The following is a 22631-nucleotide window of genomic DNA, read 5'->3' as shown; positions in this document are numbered from 1 at the left end:
GGAAAAGCAAATTGACGGTGCGGCGCTGCTGAAGTCAGTAATGAAGGAAAGTAATGCCGCATCACCTTGGTGCCAAATTAAGAAAATGTCATCGATGAAGCGTTTGTAATACAGTGGTTTGAGGTCACGAGTAGCGAGGAAACTGTTTTCTAGCATGCCCATAAGAATGTTGGCATAATTGGGACCTATTATTGCGCCCATGGAGGTACCACTAGTTTGAACGTAATGTTCGCCGTCGAAGTCAAAGTAGTTAAGTTCAAGGATTAGTGTTAGATTTATGCCAAGGGTAGAATCCTCCATGGGTTTGTCATCTACAGAGTCGTTATATGCACGCAGCACATATTGAGTCCCATCTGTATGAGGAATGTTTGAGCACAGCGACAGCACGTCTAGTGTGACTAGAAGAGCATCGCTTGGAACACGAAAGTAAGCGATATCAGAAAGGAAGTGGTTAGTATCTGATATAAGAAGAAAATTGAGGAGGAATTGAACTGATAAAGTTATCTACATAGCGGGACAAATTTTCTGTGACGGTACCTATTCCTGAAACTATTGCTCGCCGTTATTTCTTTTCCTTATGGACACACACACACACACGCACACACACACACACACACACACACACACACACACACACACACACACACACACACACACACACACGCGCGCGCACGCACGCACGCACACACACACACACACGCACGCACACACGCACGCGCACACGCACACACACACACACTTGGTCGGGCTTGGTCAAATTACATAGTCCGCGGGTAGTATACGCTGCTGTGAACAGCTCAGCCAAGTTTTGGTGTCGTATGCGGTGCGTGGAATTCGCAAGCCAATCACGAAGTTACCTTTCTCTCAAACGCTCTTTTCAACAGAAGTATATCGCCTCACTCTCTTCTGGCCGCTATATTTCGTCATTCCCTTAGACAGCCGCTATTGGCCGATAGCTGACATCAAGCTGCGGTCGGCTACATGGCGTGGATACCTCGGCCGCCGCGAGGTGCCGCTTCGGGTCCACTGGCTAAGCGCACTGCCGCTCGCCGAGGACAACGGTGCGTGGCTTATGTTTGTCGCGTCGTAAGCACCAAAGGCGGAAGTCCTGGCGTCTACGTTAACATCGGAAATGAAATTTGAACAGCGCGCCACGGTGACATCTAGAAGGCGGAGCGTTGTGGGCACGCCCCACTGCGTTGTAGCCTTCGCAGTATAAGGCACTGAAGAAGGAACGGGAGCACAGTGGAGGGCGTGTTTGATGGCCAATAACTCCGCTTCTGTCGAACGCACTGAAGTACTTTTTTTTGCGGCAACGTCTTTCTGAAATAGACTACTTTCACTTGAAATGCCTTTGTTCACTTCGATAAAAAGTGGTTCAGGGCCCCTTTAATACTAGTGCGCTTTGTAAAAGGCGCATGTGTACCGTCTAACTCGGCGATAGAATTTTTGGAAAGATCCGTGAGAATTCCTTGTGAATCAAAATGGTACCAATATTAAGTTTGTTCTTTTTAGCTTTCTGGAGTGTCTTCAGTTTCAACACATATAAAGCGAAGCAATGCTCTTGTGCTTTAAAAAAATAATAATAAAGCTAGACAGCGAACCGCTCATTCTAGTAGAACGTATTGTCTTTAAAAAGAAAAGAACCTGCGTCGGCCGGGAATCCAACCCGGGCCACCCGCGTGGCAGGCGAGTATTCTACCACTGAACCACCGACGCCTACGTACGACTGCTCCACATGGCTTCCTGGGGTCGTGTGGATATTGCTGCCCATTGCCCGGCTCAATCTAGGTCACTGAGCCGGGGGGCGCTTGTGCGAGAAAAACTTGCTTCAGCGTTGGACACGAGGCGACATTACGGAAGCAAAGGCTTCTTCGGTCGCCCAATCGTTAAAAAAAAAAAGATAGAGCTCTGCGATCGTGTAGCCTGACCACACATACATGACAACGCATATTACGCATTTATCCGTCTACGACGAAGGCCTGCAAAATTTCCTTTGGCGTGACGCACGACCAGCAAAACGGCGCTTCAGAAAACGCCAGGTTTTCTTTGCTTGCCGCTTTATATAAAAAGGATGCTCCGACTACAGCACGGGCTTTTGGCAAAGTAGCACCAGTGAGAGAACATCTGTGATACGCAATAAAGCAATGCGTTATGATTCACTACACAAAACCTCAAAGTCTTATATCGACTCATGCGTTATTTCTCGAGCACAATTAGACCTTATTTTGTGGAATAGCCAATTATGGTTAATCAACTGCACGATTCTCCTACATTTCTGGTAATAGGTATATACGGTATGATATTTGGTTTATTCGGAAGAGCAGCGCATGCGTGATGGTGGTGATGCGTGTGTTCTTGCGCACGTTATGTTCTCGTGAAACCTGTTTTCTTTCTTATTAAACCGAAGTAGTTTTTCGCGGTTTTCGGGTTTGATGTGACTGTTGGGGGATATAGGGTGGGTCGACAAACCGGCGCATATATTTGTAGGTGCAAAGCGTATATAAATGTACCATCGAATTGGTTTACATAAGTCTTGTGTGCTGACCAAGTATACGCACCTCTGTTTTGGTTAACAACAACAAAACACAAAAGGATAACTTCTTATATAAAATCTGGACACACAATGTCGGCTCACAGATATCTCCAAACCATGCACACCGATTTGTAAACAGAAAATATGGTTAAATATAGTTCGCCGGTTTCTTGATTGACTTTATTTCCTTTGACTTAGCTATTCTATATATTTCGCTGGGGGTGTCGCCATTCTTGGTCGATCCTCTATTATTACTACGTCCCACAGTGACACGAGTTGTACAGGAACCGGAAATGTTTCGTGATACGCGTCGTACAATAATTTGTTTATTCATTTACTCACTCACTCACTCATTTATTTATTTATTTATTTATTTATTTATTTATTTATTTATTTATTTATTTTTTATTTAATAACACCTTACAGCCCTGTAGGGAGGGATTGAATAAGGGGGGCAATACTTAAGTGCGTGTCTAATATAAACTGAATGTAACACATATCGAAAAAAGGACTTATGGGGTTGTACATGCCAAAACCACGATGTGATTACGAGGCACGCCGTAGTGGGGGCTCCGGAATGATCTTGACCACCTGCGGTTTTTTAACGTGCACCTAAATCAAAGTACACTTGTGTTCTCGCATTTCGCCTCCATGAATATTGAAAAGAAGAAACAGCCAAAAAAAGAAAGAATTCATAAATACACGCAACGCTGGACAATATTAAACCTCTATACCCGACCAATGTTGATAATTACACTAAATACCTTCTATCTACCAGTGTACTTAACGAAAGAAAACTAGGCCATAATACAATATAGAGGTTGCATCTTTGAAGAGGGAAAAAGTACTTCAAACATAGAACAAAAACAACAGTAAAGAAACACGGCATATGTAAAAAAATGAGAAAAGGTCACTGGATTTGAAATAACGGGAGGCAAGGAACAGGCACATCTTCACGCTTTATCGGCAAACTAAAACGTGAATGGTGTAGGGCGTCGCGGAATGTGTCACACTTCGGCTAGCATGAGATGCTGTCCGGCAGAGAGTTCCGCACCTGGACAGCGCGTGGAATTCCACAGTAATTAAATGCACGAGTTCATCCGTTAATGCGGGCATAGCTGAAATGATTGCGAAGCCTATGTGACGTGGAGCGGGGTAGTTTCAGGCAAGGTAGTGTTGTTCGAGCGGAATAAATGAAATCGTTATAAACAGTGATAATCACCTGCCATTGTCACCATCCTTCCCTCGACCAGCATCATGCACCGCCTTCGTCCTTGTGACAAGATACAATGGACGTTAGGTGACAAAAGGGGCGTACTGTTTTTTTAAAAAAATTCTTCAACGAAAAAGCGGCCGCCACTTGCGAATGCAATACGGTACCTGAGGCAGCATCCGACGCAGCGCAGTCATTTTTTCTTTACTTTTCGGACCTATGAAGAAATAAGAAATATGGGGCGAGGCGGACAGGGATAAAAAGCCGGACATAAAAACCGTGCTGCCTCCAGTCCATCGCAGTCAGCGACAGCCTGTTCAGTTGATCTCTTGTGTGCGGAGCAGACTTTGCTGATTCGTCCAATTTACATTTGAGGGCAGTAAATGCGCGGCGCGTTAGAGGGCAGTCATGTGGTATTTTTTTTTAAAATTTCGCCCAATGTAAAATCGGCTAGAAAAAAAATTAAACAGGGCAGTCGTTTTAGCAGAGGTGAAATAATCCGGTGTTTCCGAACAAGCGCTGCAACTTTTGTATGGAAGATCTTTCGCGAGAGTTAACATTGATGATGTTAATTAATGTTTTTTAATTACCCAGCTTGTCGGTATCGAAAAAATATCATCGCGTGCTCCTTACGGCGATTTAGTAAACTCGCACTCACGCACGCAACTGGTTCCAGTTACAAGGCAACTAGACAACTAGTTCCAGTTGGTATCCAACTGGAACCATCACCAGTTGTACTGTAAGCAAATGGTCCCAGTTGGGATCCACCTGGAACCTGAACCAGCTGTACTGGAAGCAAGTGGTTCCATTTGGATTCCAACTGGAACGCTCACCAACTTTTGGTCTACTACCAGCAACTGGTAGAAGTTGGGATCTAAGTGATATCTTGACAAGTACTCGTACAACTGTTAACATAAAAAAGTTAAGCGATATAATGCTGCAACGAGTGCGACATTAGAGACGGGTTTTATCTTACGCAATATTTTTATATGGATAACTGAATCATGCAGGATTCTGTTGCTAAAATTTGGAGCACATTGCCTTGACACGTACGCGTGTTTTAGGTTAAGCGCACTGAATCTGTGAACGTTGGCCCTAATCTTTATGAGGCAGCGGTTCGTCTCATGGCATTACCGCTGCGCGCCTGACCGACACCGCGGTGTTATGGTAATGCTGGACCAACTTTGTTCCGCTGACGTCGTTGTCTTGCTAAACGCTAGTGAGCTGTAGGGTAATTGGTGGAAACAACTGGTGTTTGCAGCACTGCGATTACTTCCCTATGACAAAAAAGAAAGCGCTCCGCGCCGCATAAAACTACATAACGCACGCTTACTATGTAGAGTCCATGATACTACGCGTCCATGACTACTCTAGTACACTCTACCACACAGTGTTATTAGAGTGTGCTAATGTAATAGTATGATTCTTACACCTTGCTACACCATGACCACAACAGCCGCCATTTAAAAAAGAAAATATTAGTTGCGTATCTTGCCATGATCGGCTCAAACCTCTATGGCTCAAATAATAGCATAGCAATCAATTGAAATTATGCCAAATGAAGGTAAAATAAAGTTGTTACCTCACATAAACAGCGTAATTTTCATTAATAGCGAGAAACTGCATCAGAAATGCGAAACTGGGGAAGCATGAGGGCGTAGTTCCGCAGCCATATTGACGGCATGAAAGCTAGTCGAGCGAGGCATTGAGCGAGGTGCGCGCGGTTGTGAAGCTTTTTCAAGAGGAACATGTGGTGTCATCGCCTGCATAACCTCATTTGTGTAGTATTATTGTTGCACAATTTCACCTTTGGAAGAAAGCATGACTATAAGCCAACGGATGGCACCTGTTTATAACACCCACTACGCGGCTTTGTGGAGACATCGTGTGTGGATTGACGTGCGCAGTTTTCCGTGATCTCGATTCTGCCATTTGGAGGCAATTATATATTTAACTTATTTATGTTTCGAGTGCAAGTGGTTATTTATCACAAAGGTGTCAATACTGCAGCACAGTGTCATTGACTCAAGTGCTGTACTACGTGACGTTTGTACACATCAATGCTTGCGAGTTTGGTGCTTTGTTCTTGAGCGCCATTATCTGCGAGTCAGACGCGTCGGTATTTTTTATATAACTAGCCGTAGGTACCAGCGTAATCGATGGTGCCCGCATTACTTCCAGAAAGTACGACACCCTTCGTGTCGCGCATATAATCTGATCACTCCAGGTTCAGCGACAACATAACAAATAGTATCAACGATAATAACACTCGAGTAAGTTACAATAATGCAGGCGCGTGCTGCGCCAAGGTGAGTGCAGTTACCGAGAAAAGGATAAACGAGTACACGTGTCAATATGAACCAGTGTCGTGCAAGACTTGTGCTTTGAATAGCACATCGAAGTATGAAGCGTATACTAGCATGCATCTGTAGCCCTGCCTAACTTGTAACATAAGCGCCTACAGGGCGTGCTTGCACTGCAAGTGCGTATCCCCAAGCTTGTTCCGTATGTAGGCTATATCAAGGCAAGAAAATAAAAAAAAAAGCTCTGGCATAATAGAGCCATATGTAGGTATAAAGATTAGGAGATGTACACGAGCTACAAAACATGAGACAACTCATGTTTGAGACAGCTCAAGGAATAGGTTATAGGCCTGAATTTCTTTTATTAGGAAAGATCAGAGCACAAACTGATGATAATGTTAGTGATGCAGAATTCGGATGCACGAGCTTCAGATAAAACATGATCTGAATTAAAAAGATTGCGGTTTAAGATTTTCGCTTCAGTCATAAATATGACAATTAATGAACACCTGTGTGTACATGCAGCTCCGCCCACTGTTACAGGCACATTCGATCAACTCGTGCTCATAATGAAACTTGTTTTTTCTTAAGTAGGCTTTCAAATTTACACAGAACATTGACCGCATACAAGGGCACATAAAATAGTATCTCACACTTCTGAATACTTGATTAGAAAATTGTCTCTTGCAAGGTTTTTGATATATAACACTGCTATCTCAGTGGTCAGTTGTGTCGTGATCTATACTCATACTAAAAGCCGTAGTTACTGCTAAACAGGAGTTATTTATCATTGCGTATTCTTTATGTGGTCAATAGTTTCTCCTCAAGGGCAGTTTTGGCTTTACATCAGATCACGCTGTATTATGTGTATCAGCACTACTGATCCACCAGTATCTGTATGATGTAGAAGTAGATTTGCTTTTACGAAGTAGTAATTGCTCTTATACTGAATGTATATAAATATTTCTTTCAGACGCTGATTTGCAAGAGCTACGAAATGTATAAACGTGTGCCGCGTCTTCAAGGGAGCATTCAAGATGTTTGAACGCTAAAAACAAGCTTTCAATAAATGACAGGTTTCAACTCCAAGCAGCTTCGGCTACATAAAGTTTACTCAATCGGCTGGTTCTTTGTGGCATGCGATGGCAAACACAAAAAGTACAAGCTATGTCCAACTTGAATCTCATTTGTATGTAAACGTTTACCTGTGATTCCTCCTGGCCATGGCTGACTATCCCTATTGCACAATCGATGCTAGTTGCAATAGGAACTGAAACCTGTGCCGGTGGGGACCTACTGGCAGCAGTCGCAAAGGGGTCAACTAGAACCAGTTGCACTGGGACCAAATGGAACGAGTTGCAGAGGGGCCAACTGGAACCAGTTGCAATGGGGACCAACTGGGACCACTTGCAATGGGGACCAACTTAGAATTGTTTCATCAGAAACCAGTTGCAAATTTTCACCTGGAACGTAACACACACACACACACACACACACACACACACACACACACACACTCACACACACACACACACACACACACACACACACACACACACACACACACACACACACACACACACACACACACACACACACACACACACGCACGCACGCACGCACGCACACACACAAAATTTGGAAGGGGAAAGTCGGGTGTCGTACTTAAAGAGTAAAACCGGGGAGACATCGGGATTTGCTGTATGGTTGCCAAAAGTTTGTAATTATTCTGGTAACTTCCGGGAACGATTAAATTTATATAAACAGTTGTTGCTGTCTTTGTTTAAAGGGACCTTGAACCACCCCTCGGGCTTGGTGAAATTACATAGTCCGCAGGTAGCATACGCTCCTGTGAAATCTCAGCCAAGTTTTGCTCTCGTACACGATGCGTGGAGCTCGCAAGCGGCCCGCAAACTGGCCTTTTTTTCTCAAACGCTTTCTTTTCAACAGAAGGATATCTCCTCACTCTCTTCTGGCCGCTATATTTCGTCATCAGGCGCTTTGTTTCGTCATTTCCTTAGACTGCTGCTATTGGCTGATAGCTGACAAGCAGCGGTCGGCTACATGGCGTAGATACTGCGGCCGCCGCGAGGTGCCGCCACGAGTCCACTGGCTACGCGCACTGCGCTCGCGGAGGACAACGGTGCGTGGCTTATGCTTAGCGCGTCATAAGCACCAGATGCGGAAATCCTCGAGTCTACGTTGGCATCCAAAATGAAATTTGAACAGGGCGCCCCGATGACATCTAGAAGGCACGCCCTAGAAGGCACATCTCGTTGTGGGCACGCCCAACTGCGTCGTAGCCTTCGCAGTGCAAGGCATTGAAGAAGGAACGGGAGCAGAGTTGAGGCCGTGTTTCATGGCCAATAACTCCGCCTCTGTTGAACGCATTGAAGTCCTTCTGTTGCGGCAACGTCTTTCTGTAATAGCATATTTTCACTTCAAATGCCTTTCTCAACTTCGATAAAAAGTAGTTCAAGGCCCCTTTCATACTAGTGCGCGTTGTATAAAAGCGCCTCTGTACCGTCTAACTCGGCGATAGAATTTTTGGCAAGATCTGTGAGAATTCCATTTGAATCAAAGTGATGCCCCAGGCAGCCAAAATTAACCTTGTTCTTTTTACCTTTCCAGAGTGTCTTCAGTTTCAGTAGATATAAAGCGAAGTAATGTTCTTGTCCTTTCAAAAAAGTATAGTAAAGCTATACACCGAACCGCGTTCCAGTTAGATGTATTGCGTTTAAAAAGAAAAAGTTAAAAATAAATTGCGTCGGCCGGGAATCGAACCCGGGCCACCCGCGTGGCAGGCGAGTATTCTACCACTGAACCACCGACGCCTACGAACGATTCCTCCAGATGCTTTCCTGGGATAGCGTGGATATGTCTGCCCATTGCCCGGCTTAATCTAGGTCACTGAGCCGGCGAACGCCTGTTGGAGAAAACCTGCTTCCGCGTTGGCCGCGGGGCGACACTGAAGAAACAAACAGCTTCTTCGGTCGCCCACAACGCAATGTGATGGATCGTTCAAAAAAACCGAGCTCTTTTACTGTGTAGCCTGACCAGACATTCAGGACAACGCATATTGTGTATTTTTTCGTCAAAGACGAAGGCCTGCAACATTTCCTTTGGCGTGACTCACGACCAGCAAAACGGCGCTTTATAAAGCCAGGATTTCTTTGCTTGCCGCTTTATATAAAAAGAATGCTCCGTCTACAGCAGGTGATTTTGGCAAAGTAGCGCCAGGGAGAGAACATCAGTTCTAGGCAATAAAGCAGTGCATGCACCATTCACTACACAAAACCGGCAAGTATAATGTCGAATCATATACGTCATTTCCCGAGCACAATTGGACCCTTCGTTACGGAATAGCCCGTAATAATAAAAAGATTGCACGATTTTCTTAAATTTCCGGTAATAAGTATACGCGTAGTGCGCGCCGATGGCCGCACCACTGGTGGCGGCCTTGCGCAAAACACACGGGAGAGGAGCCAGGCGCGCGCCGTAGTTTGTTGTGTCGTTGATAGAGCTTCTCTGTCTTATTCACGTTTTCAGAGCAAAATAGGGAACACCCTTCGCATGTGTGGGGGGCCAAGCTTCAAAGAATGTCGAAGAAAAATTGTTGCAGGTTGGGGGGCTCAAATACCGGCGAAAACGTGCTGGGGACACGGTTCTAATCATTCCCCGCAAAGCCTCATCAGCGAGAGCACCGGTAGCAAAAATGGATCGTCGCTTCGGGGGGAAATTTATTGTTTTGATCCTTTCCTTTGTATCGTCGGTGTTTTTTTCTACTCGTTCGTAGTTAGACGCATAAGTGACGAAGTTCGCATGCAGCGCAGCATGCGGTTTAAATGGATTTCGCTAATGTTCGGAATGCCGTTTGCCCCTTATATCGCTTTCCACTTCGTTACTGCGTTGCGCTAGCTAGGCAGCATGACTGCACGAGCGCATTGTGTTTTATTTTAAAGCTACTGAAGTTTGCAAGAACTGAAGTTGTCGGTTCTATGTGACCCGGTAAATCCTCGCACCAGCTGTCGCGCATTTGATGTTTTTACGTCTATTTTATGCGTGGCTTCGCACTTGTTTAACTGTTCCTAGTTGCTCAATGCACAACTCTTGTTAATTCTTTTGAGCTGCCAGGTTTTCAGCCTGCCTCGTTTGTAAAGCGTATAAATCACGCTGTGTCTTATCGGAATAATACCAAGGAAGTGCTTCTTTAACAGCTTTATTCATTTCGCCCGAGGGCATCTTATATATTGTGTTTTTTAAATCTGTTTAGAAAATAGGTTGTTCAGGACGAGAATTGTAAATAGGTTCCTGCATATGGTATTTTTGTTCCATTTTTCGCTGAAATGTTCGCGCCACGTTTGGGAAGTCATCACACCTCGATGCTGCCTGAGCAGACTTAACACGCCGAGTGATTTGTTTATTTGACAACGTAGTCCCTTCTTGCATGTGAATTTTGTACTCAACTGAATTATTTCTTATTATGCTTACGATGCAGAGGACTAAACCCGGCCTTGCCGCCAGCGCTCATCTACTCTGACTGGCGCTGCTGTGCCTTTGAATATATCATGTGGCACCTCTCTCCAATATTATAAACAAAGTACTGAAATGTTAGTCAGACTTTAGCTTTGTACGTTTCCAAGCAGCTTCCTTGGGGAATTTGGAATTGCAAAAACTGCAGCGGGAACGGCAGTTCGTCGGCGTATGCAGCAGAATTGGATGGGCGGTAAAGCACTAACACGCGCTTTTGTTAACCCGTGCGCTTGGTGACTTCATTGACTAGTGTACGCGTTTCCATCAATAAATTCGCAATTACTCTTCTTGAGGCAACTCCGACTGCCCTTATTCGGCGATGTGACATGTATTCATCGGCAGAAAAATCGCAACGGCATATGCAGATATCGCACCGTGCGGATTTGTTTGATATAACTCTGAAGCATGCACTAACGACGAGTGCTGATTATTGAGGTACTGAAGCAGCATTACGGCAAGGGTAGAATAAAAGAAAACGATTGAGAGATCGCATTACTCAATAAAATTTATCGGCTAGTTAACATGAGCTCCACTTCAAATATATGGGGTTCATGGCGTTTGACTGCGGGACGAACCTGACACGTATGTGGATCATGTTGTCCCAAACACCGGTAACATCGTGTTCATACCCGCTTTCAACAAAGGTCAGCGTCTTCCCTACTCCTGTCACCGCAGATGTAGCAGCCTGGCACCCGAACAAAGGAGAAATCGCAGCCGCGAACTTCAGCCATCCTTGCTGCAAAGGGTGGCCGTCTGCTACTGCTCCCGCGCGGGCTGTTGGAAGCGCTCGCTAGGTGGCTATCAGTGGCGCCTCTATAGGCGGTGCACGAGGCGTATATACGGTATAACATTTGGCTTAATCAAAAGAGCAGCGCATGCGTGATGTGGAGGTGCGAATTCGGTCTCCTCGTGGGGAAAGTTATCTTCTCGTACAGTTTTAGTTTTCTCTCTTATTAAAGTGAAACATTTTTTTGCCTTTTCTGAGTTTAATGTGACTGCTAGGGGCTGTTGTGTAGGTCGACATATCGGCGGATATATTTGTAGATACGTATGCAAAGCATATCTGTAAGTACCAGTGATGTGGTTTACAGAACTCTTGTGTGCTGACCGAATATGCGCACCTCTTTTCTGCGTAACAACAACAAAAAAAAAAGAGGATAACTTATGTGAAATCCCAACAGACGATGTCAGCTCACAGATGTCTCGAAAGCACGAACACCGATTTGTTAACAGAAAATATGGTTAAATATAGTTTGCGGGTTCCTTGATATAGCTTACTTTCTTTGACTTGGCTATTCTATATATTTCACTGGGGGTGTTTCCGTTCTTGGTCGATCCTCCATTATTAGTACGTTCCACTGTGACACGAGAGGCACAGAATCCCGAAATGTTGCGTGGTACGTGTTGTTTGGATCGCACCGCTGGTACGATCTGTTGGGAACTCGGCGCTGACGCCCGTGGTTGTACCTGGGTCGCAAGCCCCAAGGGTAGCGTTGGCCTGGCGGCCTGGGGTACAACTGGAAGCATCCGAAGGTCCCGGCAAAGCATGAGTCGACTGGTAACAACGAAACAACTTGTTTATTTTAACATCGCAAAGAGTTGGCGGTCAGGTTTGACCGAAGTGGAGAGACGGGAGAGCACTTCACTCAACAGAAGAAATCGGAGCCCTCCTCTTGGCGTCCGGGGGCAGCTGTTTTTATACTCTCGCAGTTGAGGGCAAGAAGGAACCCCTCAAAGGACGAGCACGTGAATGTACAATGGGCTAATGGTGACGCACACTGTCGTAGCGCTGCCGTAGCACCATGTCGAGCACGATCTCGTAGCACCCTGTCGTAGCGCTGCCGTAGCACCATGTCGAGCACGATCTCGTAGCACCCTGTCGTAGCGCTGCCGGTCGGGCACAATGACTGTAATGAGAGGATGATCCCTGCTTTCGCATCGCCTGGTTCGGGCACAATGACTGGAATGAGAGGGTGATCCTTTGCGGTCGCATCGCCGCAGTCGCGCCTGGAAACACCTGCCGATGAGCGTTGCGGCGACGACGATCGGGCCAAAATGTCTGCCGCCCCGCCGCAGTCGCGCCGGCAAAACCACGTGTCGCAGGCGAAACGCAACAGACCGCCCCGCCGGGGAAAGGAGATCCCGATGGACAGGGGACTGCATCCGCTGTCCGGAGGGATGTCGCTCGATGATGCTCATAACCGAAGTCGGGCGTCCCTCGACGTTTCTTGAGCGCAGCGCACAGAGAAGGCCTCGTTCTCTTGTTCAGGTTCGCACGGGACACTGCAAAGTGACTTCGGGAGAGTTCACCTTTTTGTTCTCGTTCCCGGCAAGCGTTAGAACTACGCTGAAACTCAACCGCTCAGTCAGCAAGCACGGCACAACCCTCACTAAGCCCTGCCAGGCTCTTTCCCCTTTTTATACCACTGCCTAGTTCCTTACAGTAGTCTAGCATCACTCAGAACGCGTCCACAAATTGAAAAATTGCACTAGAAAGCATATCATCACTTTGAAACACTAAACAAAAGCAATATGTTAAAAAAAATCCTGCCTCAGGAAGAAAAACATCAGTAACAAACAATTTTGAGGCTGATTCCTACGTTAGGGGCTTCGACTTAAGCCATCGGCGTTACCGTTGAGACTCCCCTTTTTGTAACGCACCTCAAAGGAATATTGTTGTAAAGCGAGGCTCCAGCGCAGGAGGCGGCCATTTTTGGGAGAGATGGTCTGCAGCCATTGGAGAGGGCAGTGATCCGTCTCAATGATAAACCTCGAGCCGGCTAGATAGCATGACAATTTCTGAACGGCCCACACGAGACATGCACACTCTTTCTCGGTGGCGCTATACGCCTGCTCACGACTGGTCAGCTTACGACTAGCATACAGGACGGGGTGTTCTACTTCTCCATTTTCCCGTTGGCACAGTACAACGCCCATGCCTCGCTCACTAGCATCGCATTGAACAACGAACCCTTTTGTATAGTCTGGCGATCGTAGCACAGGCTGGCTTGTTAGGGCACTCTTTAGGGCGCTAAAAGCTCTTTCCTTTGTCTCGTCCCAGACGACTGTTTGAGGCTCTGACTTTCTTAGAGCATCCGTCAGGGGAGCCGCGATATCAGAGTACCTGGGGATGTACCTCTGATAGTAGCCGGCGACACCTAAGAACGACCGAATATCGGTCTTCGTGCGCGGTTGCGGGAAGTCTCGCACAGCGGCCACCTTTATTTCAGAGGGGCGGCGACGACCCTGACCAATCACGTGACCGAGGTAGACAACCTCGGCCTGTGCTAACTGGCACTTAGGAGCCTTTACTGTCAAGCCCGCTTCGCGCAGGCGGGTTAGCACTGCCCGCAAGTGTGCCATATGCTCAGACCAGGATGCGGAGAATATCGCTACGTCGTCTAGATACGGTAAAGCGAATTCTTGCTGTCCCCGCAACACTTTATCCATGAGGCTTGAAAAACAGTATGGCGCGTTCTTCAAACCAAAACTCAACACTTTAGGACGGAATGTTCCCATTGGTGAAATGAACGCCGCATACCTACTAGCCTCTTCTGTAAGTGGAACCTGCCAATAACCCCTGACAAGATCTAGGGTGGAAATAAACTGAGCGCTACTAACTTTCTCAAGGCGCTCCTCGATGTTAGGGATCGGATAAATTTGATCCTTAGTGATGGAATTAAGCCTGCGGTAGTCGACGCAAGGACGAGGTTCCTTGCCCGGTACCTCAACTAAAATCAAAGGGGAGGTATAATCACTCTCACCTGCCTCAATAACACCGAGCTGTAGCATTTTCTTTACCTCAGCCTCCATAATATCGCTCTGGCGGGGTGACACCCGATACGCCTTGGATCGTACTGGCTCTGTGGAGGTAAGTTCTATATCATGAGTAAGTACAGAAGTCCTACCAGGCCTCTCAGAGAACAGACCTTGAAACTCTTGTAATAGCTGGTGTAGTTCGGTTTTCTGCTCGGGCGACAGCGGTGCTTTACTGATAAGGTCACTAATGACTTGACCGGTGTCTTCCCTGTTCGTCACTGAGCCTAGTCCCGGAAGCTCGACCGGAAGCTCTTCAGGAACGTTTACCATCATGCACACCACTGCTTCCCTTTGTCTATAAGGTTTGAGCAGATTACAGTGGTAAACTTGCTGTGCTTTCCGCTTTCCTGGCAGACTTACCACGTAGTTAACGTCCGACAGTTTCTGAACAATTCGTGCGGGGCCCTCCCACTGCACGTCTAGTTTGTTGTTTAGCGATGTGCGCAATATCATGACCTCATCGCCCACCTCAAAACGACGGGCCCTGGCTGTCCGATCATAATAAACCTTGGCCCTCTGCTGGGCCTTTGTCATTGCTTCACCTGACAACTCCTGTGCCCTTCTTAAGCGTTCGAGGAGCTTAAGTACGTACTCCACCACGACTGGGTCGTCGCCCCTACCTTCCCACGATTCTCGAAGCATGCGAAGCGGAGATCGAAGCGAGCGACCGTACACCAGTTCAGCTGGCGAAAACCCCGTAGCCGCATGCGGCGCGGTCCTTAAAGCAAACATCACCCCAGGCAGACACAGCTCCCAGTCAGTTCGATGTTCAAAACACAACGCTCTCAACACGCGCTTCATGACGGAGTGGAGCTTCTCAACGGAATTCGACTGTGGGTGGTACACTGAGCTGTGTAACAGCTTTACCCCACACCTTTCGAGAAAAGTTGTCGTCAAAGCGCTAGTAAACACTGTGCCCTGATCTGATTGGATTTCCGCAGGGAAACCAACTCGCGCAAATATGGACAGTAGTGCATTAACTATCTCAACTGAGCTGAGTTCTTTAAGCGGCACTGCTTCAGGGAACTTTGTCGCTGGGCAGATCACAGTCAAAATGTGTCTGTACCCCGTGGCTGTTACCGGCAGAGGTCCCACAGTATCAATAACGAGCCGTCTAAAAGGCTCCGTAATGATAGGTACCAATTTCAACGGCGCCCTCGATTTGTCCCCTGGTTTGCCCACCCGCTGACAAGTGTCACATGTCCTCACGAAATGGTCTGTGTCCCGAAAACACCCTGGCCAATAGTACTCTTGCAAGAGACGGTCCTTAGTTTTCTTAACTCCTAGGTGTCCGGACCACGAACCCCCATGTGACAAGCGCAACAGATCCTGACGATAGCATTGAGGCACGATCAGCTGATCGAACTCCACTCCTCTGCGGTCTAGATACTTCCGGTACAGGACTCCACCTCTTTCCACAAAACGCGCAGTTTTCCTGGCGATACCTTCTTTGACATTGCAGCGCACGTTTTCCAGGCTGCCATCCTTTTTTTTGCTCGGCTATCAAAGCCGTCCGGCTGACTTTTAGCAACCTATCAAGTCCGTCTGACGTAGGCGCGATGAGCAAATCAGTAGATAGCTCTTCTAACTTTCCCGCGTCGGGCGTTTCCTCTCCAGTATCTGGCGCCTTTAACGTTACAGACTCAAGTTTATTCAGTTCGGGCGTGCTCGGAATATCAGCTTGCTGCGCCTCTGACCCTTTTTCGTTGTTTGATAACGTCGGCCCCGCAACTACCGCCTTTGCAGCGAGCTCCCGAACCTTCGATCTGGTTAAGGCCTGAACACTAGCTTCACCAAACAAAAGCCCCTTCTCGCGCAGGAGGTGATCGGACCTGTTTGAAAATAGGTACGGGTACTGAGGTGGCAGCATAGATGACACTGCCGCCTCTGTCTCAAGCGCTCCGAAAGGTCCTTCAATAAGCACCTTTGCTACTGGCAGACACACGCTATGAGCTTCCACGGCTTGCTTGATCCACGCGCACTCGCCCGTGAACATATGGGGTTCTACATAAGACGGGTGAACTACATCCATCGTAGCTGCGGAATCGCGAAGCACTCGGCACTCTTTCCCGTTCACGAGGAGGTCTCGCATGTAAGGCTCGAGAAGCTTCATGTTCTCGTCAGTGCTGCCTATTGAAAAAAACACAACTTTTGGTGTTGTTTCCGGACACTGCGCCGAAAAGTGACCCGGCTTCTGGCACGTATAACAAACGCGCGCTTGCCTCATCTCGAACCGCTTTCTGCGTTCGGCTTCGGCTGCCGCCGTCTCCTTAGGTTCGGTCGCACTGCTTCCACTCGCATCCGCACTACGCGTGTTCCCCTTTGCTCTCATGGGTGTGAACTTCGGCCTCTCGAACTTCGAGCCAAATTCACCCTTTTGACCGTCCTTAGCTCCGCGAGCCCGACGCGTCACAAACTCCTCGGCTAGCTCAGCGGCTTTAGCCACCGTACAAACGTCTGGCCTATCCAAGACCCAGTATCGCACGTTCTCCGGTAACCGACTATAAAACTGTTCTAGCCCGAAGCACTGCAGAACTTTATCGTGGTCACCAAACGCTTTCTCTTCTTTGAGCGACTCCTGCATGTTCGACATAAGCCTATACGCAAACTCTGTATATGACTCACTTCTGCCTTTCTCATTTTCCCGAAACTTCCGACGGAACGCCTCCGCAGACAGCCGGTACTTTTTTAGCAGACTCGATTTTACTTTGTCGAAATCCTCTGCTTCCTCTCTATCCAAGCGAGCGACTACGTCGGCCGCCTCGCCGGGTAACAAAGTGAGCAAGCGCTGTGGCCACGTTTCCCGAGAGAACCCCTGCTTCTCGCACGTTCGCTCAAAGTTAACCAGGAACAAACCAATGTCCTCTCCAAGCTTAAACGGCCGCATCAGGTCAGTCATTTTGAACAATACGCGTTCTCCTGCACCGTGTGCCTGACTTCCATTACGAGCGCGTTCCATCTCTACCTCAAGACGCTTCATTTCCAAAGCGTGTTGACGGTCACGCTCTTGTTGCTCTCGCTCTTTCTGTTCTTTACGTTCACGCTCTTCTTTTTCTTTCTGTTCTTTAATTTCGCGCTCCTGTCTTTTTGCCGTCTCCCTCTCCTCAATGGTCTCAAGGCATTCCGACAGCTCGTCATCCTCAGCTTCTAACTCAAGAATAGCCTTTAGCAGTTCAGGTTTTCTTAGTTTGTCTGAGACATCCAGACCCAACTCTCTTGCAAGCTCCAACAATTTCGGTTTGCGCAACGACTTCAAATCCATGGCTGCTCTGAATGCTGCTTTCTCTACTGCTTACTATTGTCTTGCCGCAAACTAACCCGGCAGCAACGACAACCACAATTACCAGCTCTGTTTCTGACACTAACAAAAGCCTGGCAAAGCTCAGAAGAAGAAAGTCCCGCACTCACCAAACCTCGCAGGCAGGAATTCCGCGCAGTCGTTCCGCTGCAGGCAACCAGTCGTCACACAGGGCTCGTTGCACTGCTCCCGGATCGTCGTTGAGCTGCTCAGCATACAGTCAACTGCATCTCTTCGCTGCTGGCCTCCGTTGTCGCGATCTCACCGCTGGCAGACAGTTGTTTGAAGTCGGAGGCGATCTCACCGCTGCCAACCAGATGTTTGGATCTCGCCGCTGGTACGATCTGTTGGGAACTCGGCGCTGACGCCCGTGGTTGTACCTGGGTCGCAAGCCCCAAGGGTAGCGTTGGCCTGGCGGCCTGGGGTACAACTGGAAGCATCCGAAGGTCCCGGCAAAGCATGAGTCGACTGGTAACAACGAAACAACTTGTTTATTTTAACATCGCAAAGAGTTGGCGGTCAGGTTTGACCGAAGTGGAGAGACGGGAGAGCACTTCACTCAACAGAAGAAATCGGAGCCCTCCTCTTGGCGTCCGGGGGCAGCTGTTTTTATACTCTCGCAGTTGAGGGCAAGAAGGAACCCCTCAAAAGACGAGCACGTGAATGTACAATGGGCTAATGGTGACGCACACTGTCGTAGCGCTGCCGTAGCACCATGTCGAGCACGATCTCGTAGCACCCTGTCGTAGCGCTGCCGTAGCACCATGTCGAGCACGATCTCGTAGCACCCTGTCGTAGCGCTGCCGGTCGGGCACAATGACTGTAATGAGAGGATGATCCCTGCTTTCGCATCGCCTGGTTCGGGCACAATGACTGGAATGAGAGGGTGATCCTTTGCGGTCGCATCGCCGCAGTCGCGCCTGGAAACACCTGCCGATGAGCGTTGCGGCGACGACGATCGGGCCAAAATGTCTGCCGCCCCGCCGCAGTCGCGCCGGCAAAACCACGTGTCGCAGGCGAAACGCAACAGTGTACAATTATTCGTTTTTTTCATTCATTCACAAATTTATTTATTTATTTGATAACATTACAGCCCTCAGGGGAGGCAGTGAGTTAGGGGGACAGTATTTAAGTGCGTGTCCAAAATACACTGAATGTCTGACATATATCGAAAAGAAAAAAGAATGACCTTATGGGGCTTCACGTGCCAAAACCACGATCTGATTAAAAAGCACGCCGTATTGGGGACTCCGGAATGATCGTGACCACCTGGGCTTCTTTAACGTGCAGCTAAATCAAAGGACACGTGTGTTTTCGCATATAGCCCCCATCAACACCGAAAAGAAAAAAACAGCAAAAAGGAAAGAAAATACAAGATAATTCATAATTATACGCAACGCTGGACAAGATTAAACCTTTATGACTGATAAATGTTAATAATTACACTTAATACCTTCTATATACTAGTGTATGTAAAAAAGAAAACTCGAACATAATACAATATAGAGGTTGCATCTTTGAAGAGGGAAAAAGTACTTCAAACAGAGAACGAAAAAAAAAGGAACAGTAAAGGAACACGGCATATGTAATAAATGCGAAAAAAAGAATCTGTGGATTTGCAATAACGACACGTGAGATAACAAACAGCACATCTTGACGCTTTATTAGCAAAATAAAGCGTGAATGTTGTATGGCGTCGCGAAATGTGTCACACTTCGACTTGCATGCGATGTTGTCCGGGAGAGAATTCCAAAAGTGGACAGCACGCGGAATCGCAAAGTAATCGAATGCGCGAGTTCAAGGCACAGTTGAAATGATTGTGAAGCCTGTGTGACGTGTAGCAGGGTCGTTTCAGGCCCGCTATTGTTGTTCGAGCACAATAAATGAAATTGTTAAACGGTAATGATCACGTGCCTTCGCCAACATCCTTCCTTCGACAAGCATCACACAACGCCTTCACTCACCTACTACCCAAGCCCACATTCATTTGTCGTGACAATGAGCTTTCAATTCAAAGGCAGGGAGTGTGTATGGGTTCATGTTTCGCACCCATACCAAGTGACATTTTGTTCGCACGCTATGATAGAGGCTTAATCGCTCGCCTACAGCTGACAACCGTAAGAATATACCGATTTGTTGGCGTCTTTTTAGTATTTTATCCAGTTGACCCTTGTGACGCGGACTTAACCTCCAAAACGCCTTCAGTGAGATAATGAAGGATTTTGCATTAACAACGGAAGAGCCCACTAATGACCGTTAAATGTTTTTAGACAGTGAAATTGTTTTTAAACTTCATCACGTTTGTTGGAGCTACTCGCCTCGCTCAAAGAAAGGGCTTCTCCTGTTTTCGTCGGCACACTCCAAACTCGTAATACGAGGCATCGCTAAGGCAGGTTTGCTAGCTTCTCTTAAGCGTTCGTGCGAGCATTCTGTTGAAGAGAGCTTTTCAGCACAAGTCAACAGACTAACATCAGCATGATACCCGACCAGCGTATTGTGCAGTCTATAGCTGGTGGACTTGTAAAAGAGGTAAAGAACGCCGGAAAACAAACTACGCAGCCTCCGTCTTCGATATCTATGCTTGCCGTCATTCCCTATGCACACCATGTTTCCCATAACATTAAGAAATTGCGGCCAAGGCAGGAGCGAGGGTGGTGGGCAATGCCCTTAGTAAACAGAGCGGATTGAGCCAAATAGTCAACGTGGTGGATACTGTCGCGCGCAAAAGTTGCTATAAGAATCAGTTTGGCGGCTTCGTTGGCTCTACAACGCATGTCGTGTATAAAATCCCGCTCGATTGTAAACGTTGCTTTATCGGGCAAATGGGGAGGTGCATCGCCTACGTGAGCGTGCCGCTTCACTAAAAGGACACCCGCGCAGTCATCTGGCTGCCCGCTGTAAGACGTGTGGTTGCACCCCGATCTTTAAGAAGTGCGAAATAATTGTCAGATATAGTGAAAAGCGCGCGCGGGAAATCTTTGAAGTATTTTGCATATTCACAAGCGGCGACGCGTGCGTCAGTTTTGCGTCATTCACGCTCTCAACAAAATAACTGGATTATCTCCGTGGCTGACGCTTATCCTTCTTTTTCTGTTCTTTACGTCACATTCAATGATGTCCTTATATGCTGCTTTTGAAAATAAAGCATTCGGTTGCTAGTCAGCGCTCTGTCCTGTGGTCTTTACTCACTGGTGCTGTGTTGCGTTGTTCCTGTTTTATTTTAAAGAGTAAAACCGGGGAGTCATCGGTATTTGCTGTATGCATCTTGCCGAAAATATGGAATTATTCTGGTAACTTTCATAAACGATTAAAATTATAGAGATAAACTGTTGGTTGCTGTCTATGCTTAAAGGAGCCCTGAACTACCCTTGCTTGGTGAAATTACGTAGTCCGCGGGTAGCAATCGCTGCTGTGAACATCTCAGCCAAGTTTTCCTGTCGTACGCGGTGCGTGGAGCGCGCAAGCGGATCGCGAAGTCACCTTTCTCCCAAACGCTCTTTTTTCAACAGAAGGATATCTCCTCACTCTCTTCTGGCCACTATATTTCGTCATCAGAGGCTTTGTTTCGTCGTTTCCTTAGACGGCTGCTATTGGCCGATAGCTGACAAGCAGCGGTCGGCTTCATGGCGTAGATACTGCCGCCGCCGCGAGGTGCCGCCACGAGTCCGCTGGCTAAGCGCACTGCGGCTCGCCGAAGACAACGGCACGTGCCTTATGTTTAGCGCGTCGTAAGCACAAAAGGCGGAAGTCCTGGCTTCTACGTTGACATCCAAAATGAAATTTGAACTGTGAGCGCCGGTGACGTTTAGAAGGCGGAGCCTTGCAGGCACGCCCCACTGCGTCGTAGCCTTCGTAGTACAAGGAACAAGAGCTTAGGGGAATTCGTGTTTGATGGCCAATAACTTCGCTTCCGTTGAACGCGTTGAAATCCTTTTCTTGCGTCAATGTCTTTTTGAAAAAGCCTGTTTTAATATGAAATGCCTTTCTCCACTACGATAAAAAGTGGTTGAAGGCCCCTTTTATACTAGTGCGCTTGGTATAAAAGTGCCTCTGTACAGTCTAACTCGGCGATAGGATTTTTGACAAGATCTGTGAGAATTCCTTTTGAATCAAAGTGATGCCTCAGGCAGCCAAAATTAACCTTGTTCTTTTTACCTTTCCAGTGTCCCCAGTTTCAATACATATAAAGCGAAGTAATGCTCTTGTGTTTTAAAAGAATCATGCTAATAAAGCTATACACCGAACTGCTCGTTCCATTAAAATATATTGTCTTTAAAAAGAAACTGCGTCGGCCGGGAATCGAACCCGGGCCACCCGCGTGGCAGGCGAGTATTCTACCACTGAACCACCGACGCCCACGAGATACTACGCCAGGTGCTTTCCTGGAATAGCGTGGATACAGCTGCCCATTGTCCGGCTCAATGTAGGTCACTGAGCCCAGCGATAGCCTGTTCGAGAAATAACCTGCTTCAGCGTTGGACGCATGGCGACACTGCGGAAACAAAGGCTTCTTCGGTCGCCCACAACGCAATTTGGTGGATCGTTGAAGAAAGAATAGAGATCCGTTATCGTGTAGCCTGACTACACATGCAAGACAGCGGATATTATGTATTTTTCCGTCTACGACGAAGGCATGCAAAATTTCCTTTGGCGTGACACACGACCAGGAAAACGGCGCTTCAGAAAGCCAGGTTTTCTTTGCTTGCCGCTTTACATAAAAAGGATGCCCCGAATATAGCACGGGCTTTTGGCAAAGTAGCGCCAGCGAGAGAACATCTGTGATACGCAATAAAGCGATGCGTTACGATTCGCCACACAAAACCTGAAAGTCTTATATCGACTCATGCGTTATTTCCCGAGCACAATTAGATGTTGTTTTGGGGAATACCCTCCAATATAATAAATCGACTGCACGATGTTCTTAAATTT

General features: G+C 47.3%; 1 protein-coding gene and 3 non-coding genes across 4 annotated transcripts in view; all 4 read right to left on the bottom strand.

Moving 5' to 3' along the window:
- Nucleotides 1–22631, bottom strand: part of LOC142568676 (uncharacterized) — a 120218-nt gene that overhangs the window by 32115 nt on the left and 65472 nt on the right. The window lies entirely within an intron of this gene.
- Nucleotides 1649–1719, bottom strand: TRNAG-GCC (transfer RNA glycine (anticodon GCC)). The gene has a single exon. It is a non-coding gene; the product is annotated as a tRNA-Gly (tRNA).
- Nucleotides 8816–8886, bottom strand: TRNAG-GCC (transfer RNA glycine (anticodon GCC)). Its single transcript has one exon. It is a non-coding gene; the product is annotated as a tRNA-Gly (tRNA).
- On the bottom strand, nt 21987–22057 carry TRNAG-GCC (transfer RNA glycine (anticodon GCC)). The gene has a single exon. It is a non-coding gene; the product is annotated as a tRNA-Gly (tRNA).

The sequence above is a fragment of the Dermacentor variabilis genome, unplaced genomic scaffold (genome assembly GCF_050947875.1).
Source record: "Dermacentor variabilis isolate Ectoservices unplaced genomic scaffold, ASM5094787v1 scaffold_29, whole genome shotgun sequence".
NCBI lineage: Eukaryota > Metazoa > Arthropoda > Arachnida > Ixodida > Ixodidae > Dermacentor > Dermacentor variabilis.
This window is presented reverse-complemented; position numbering and strand designations above follow the sequence as displayed.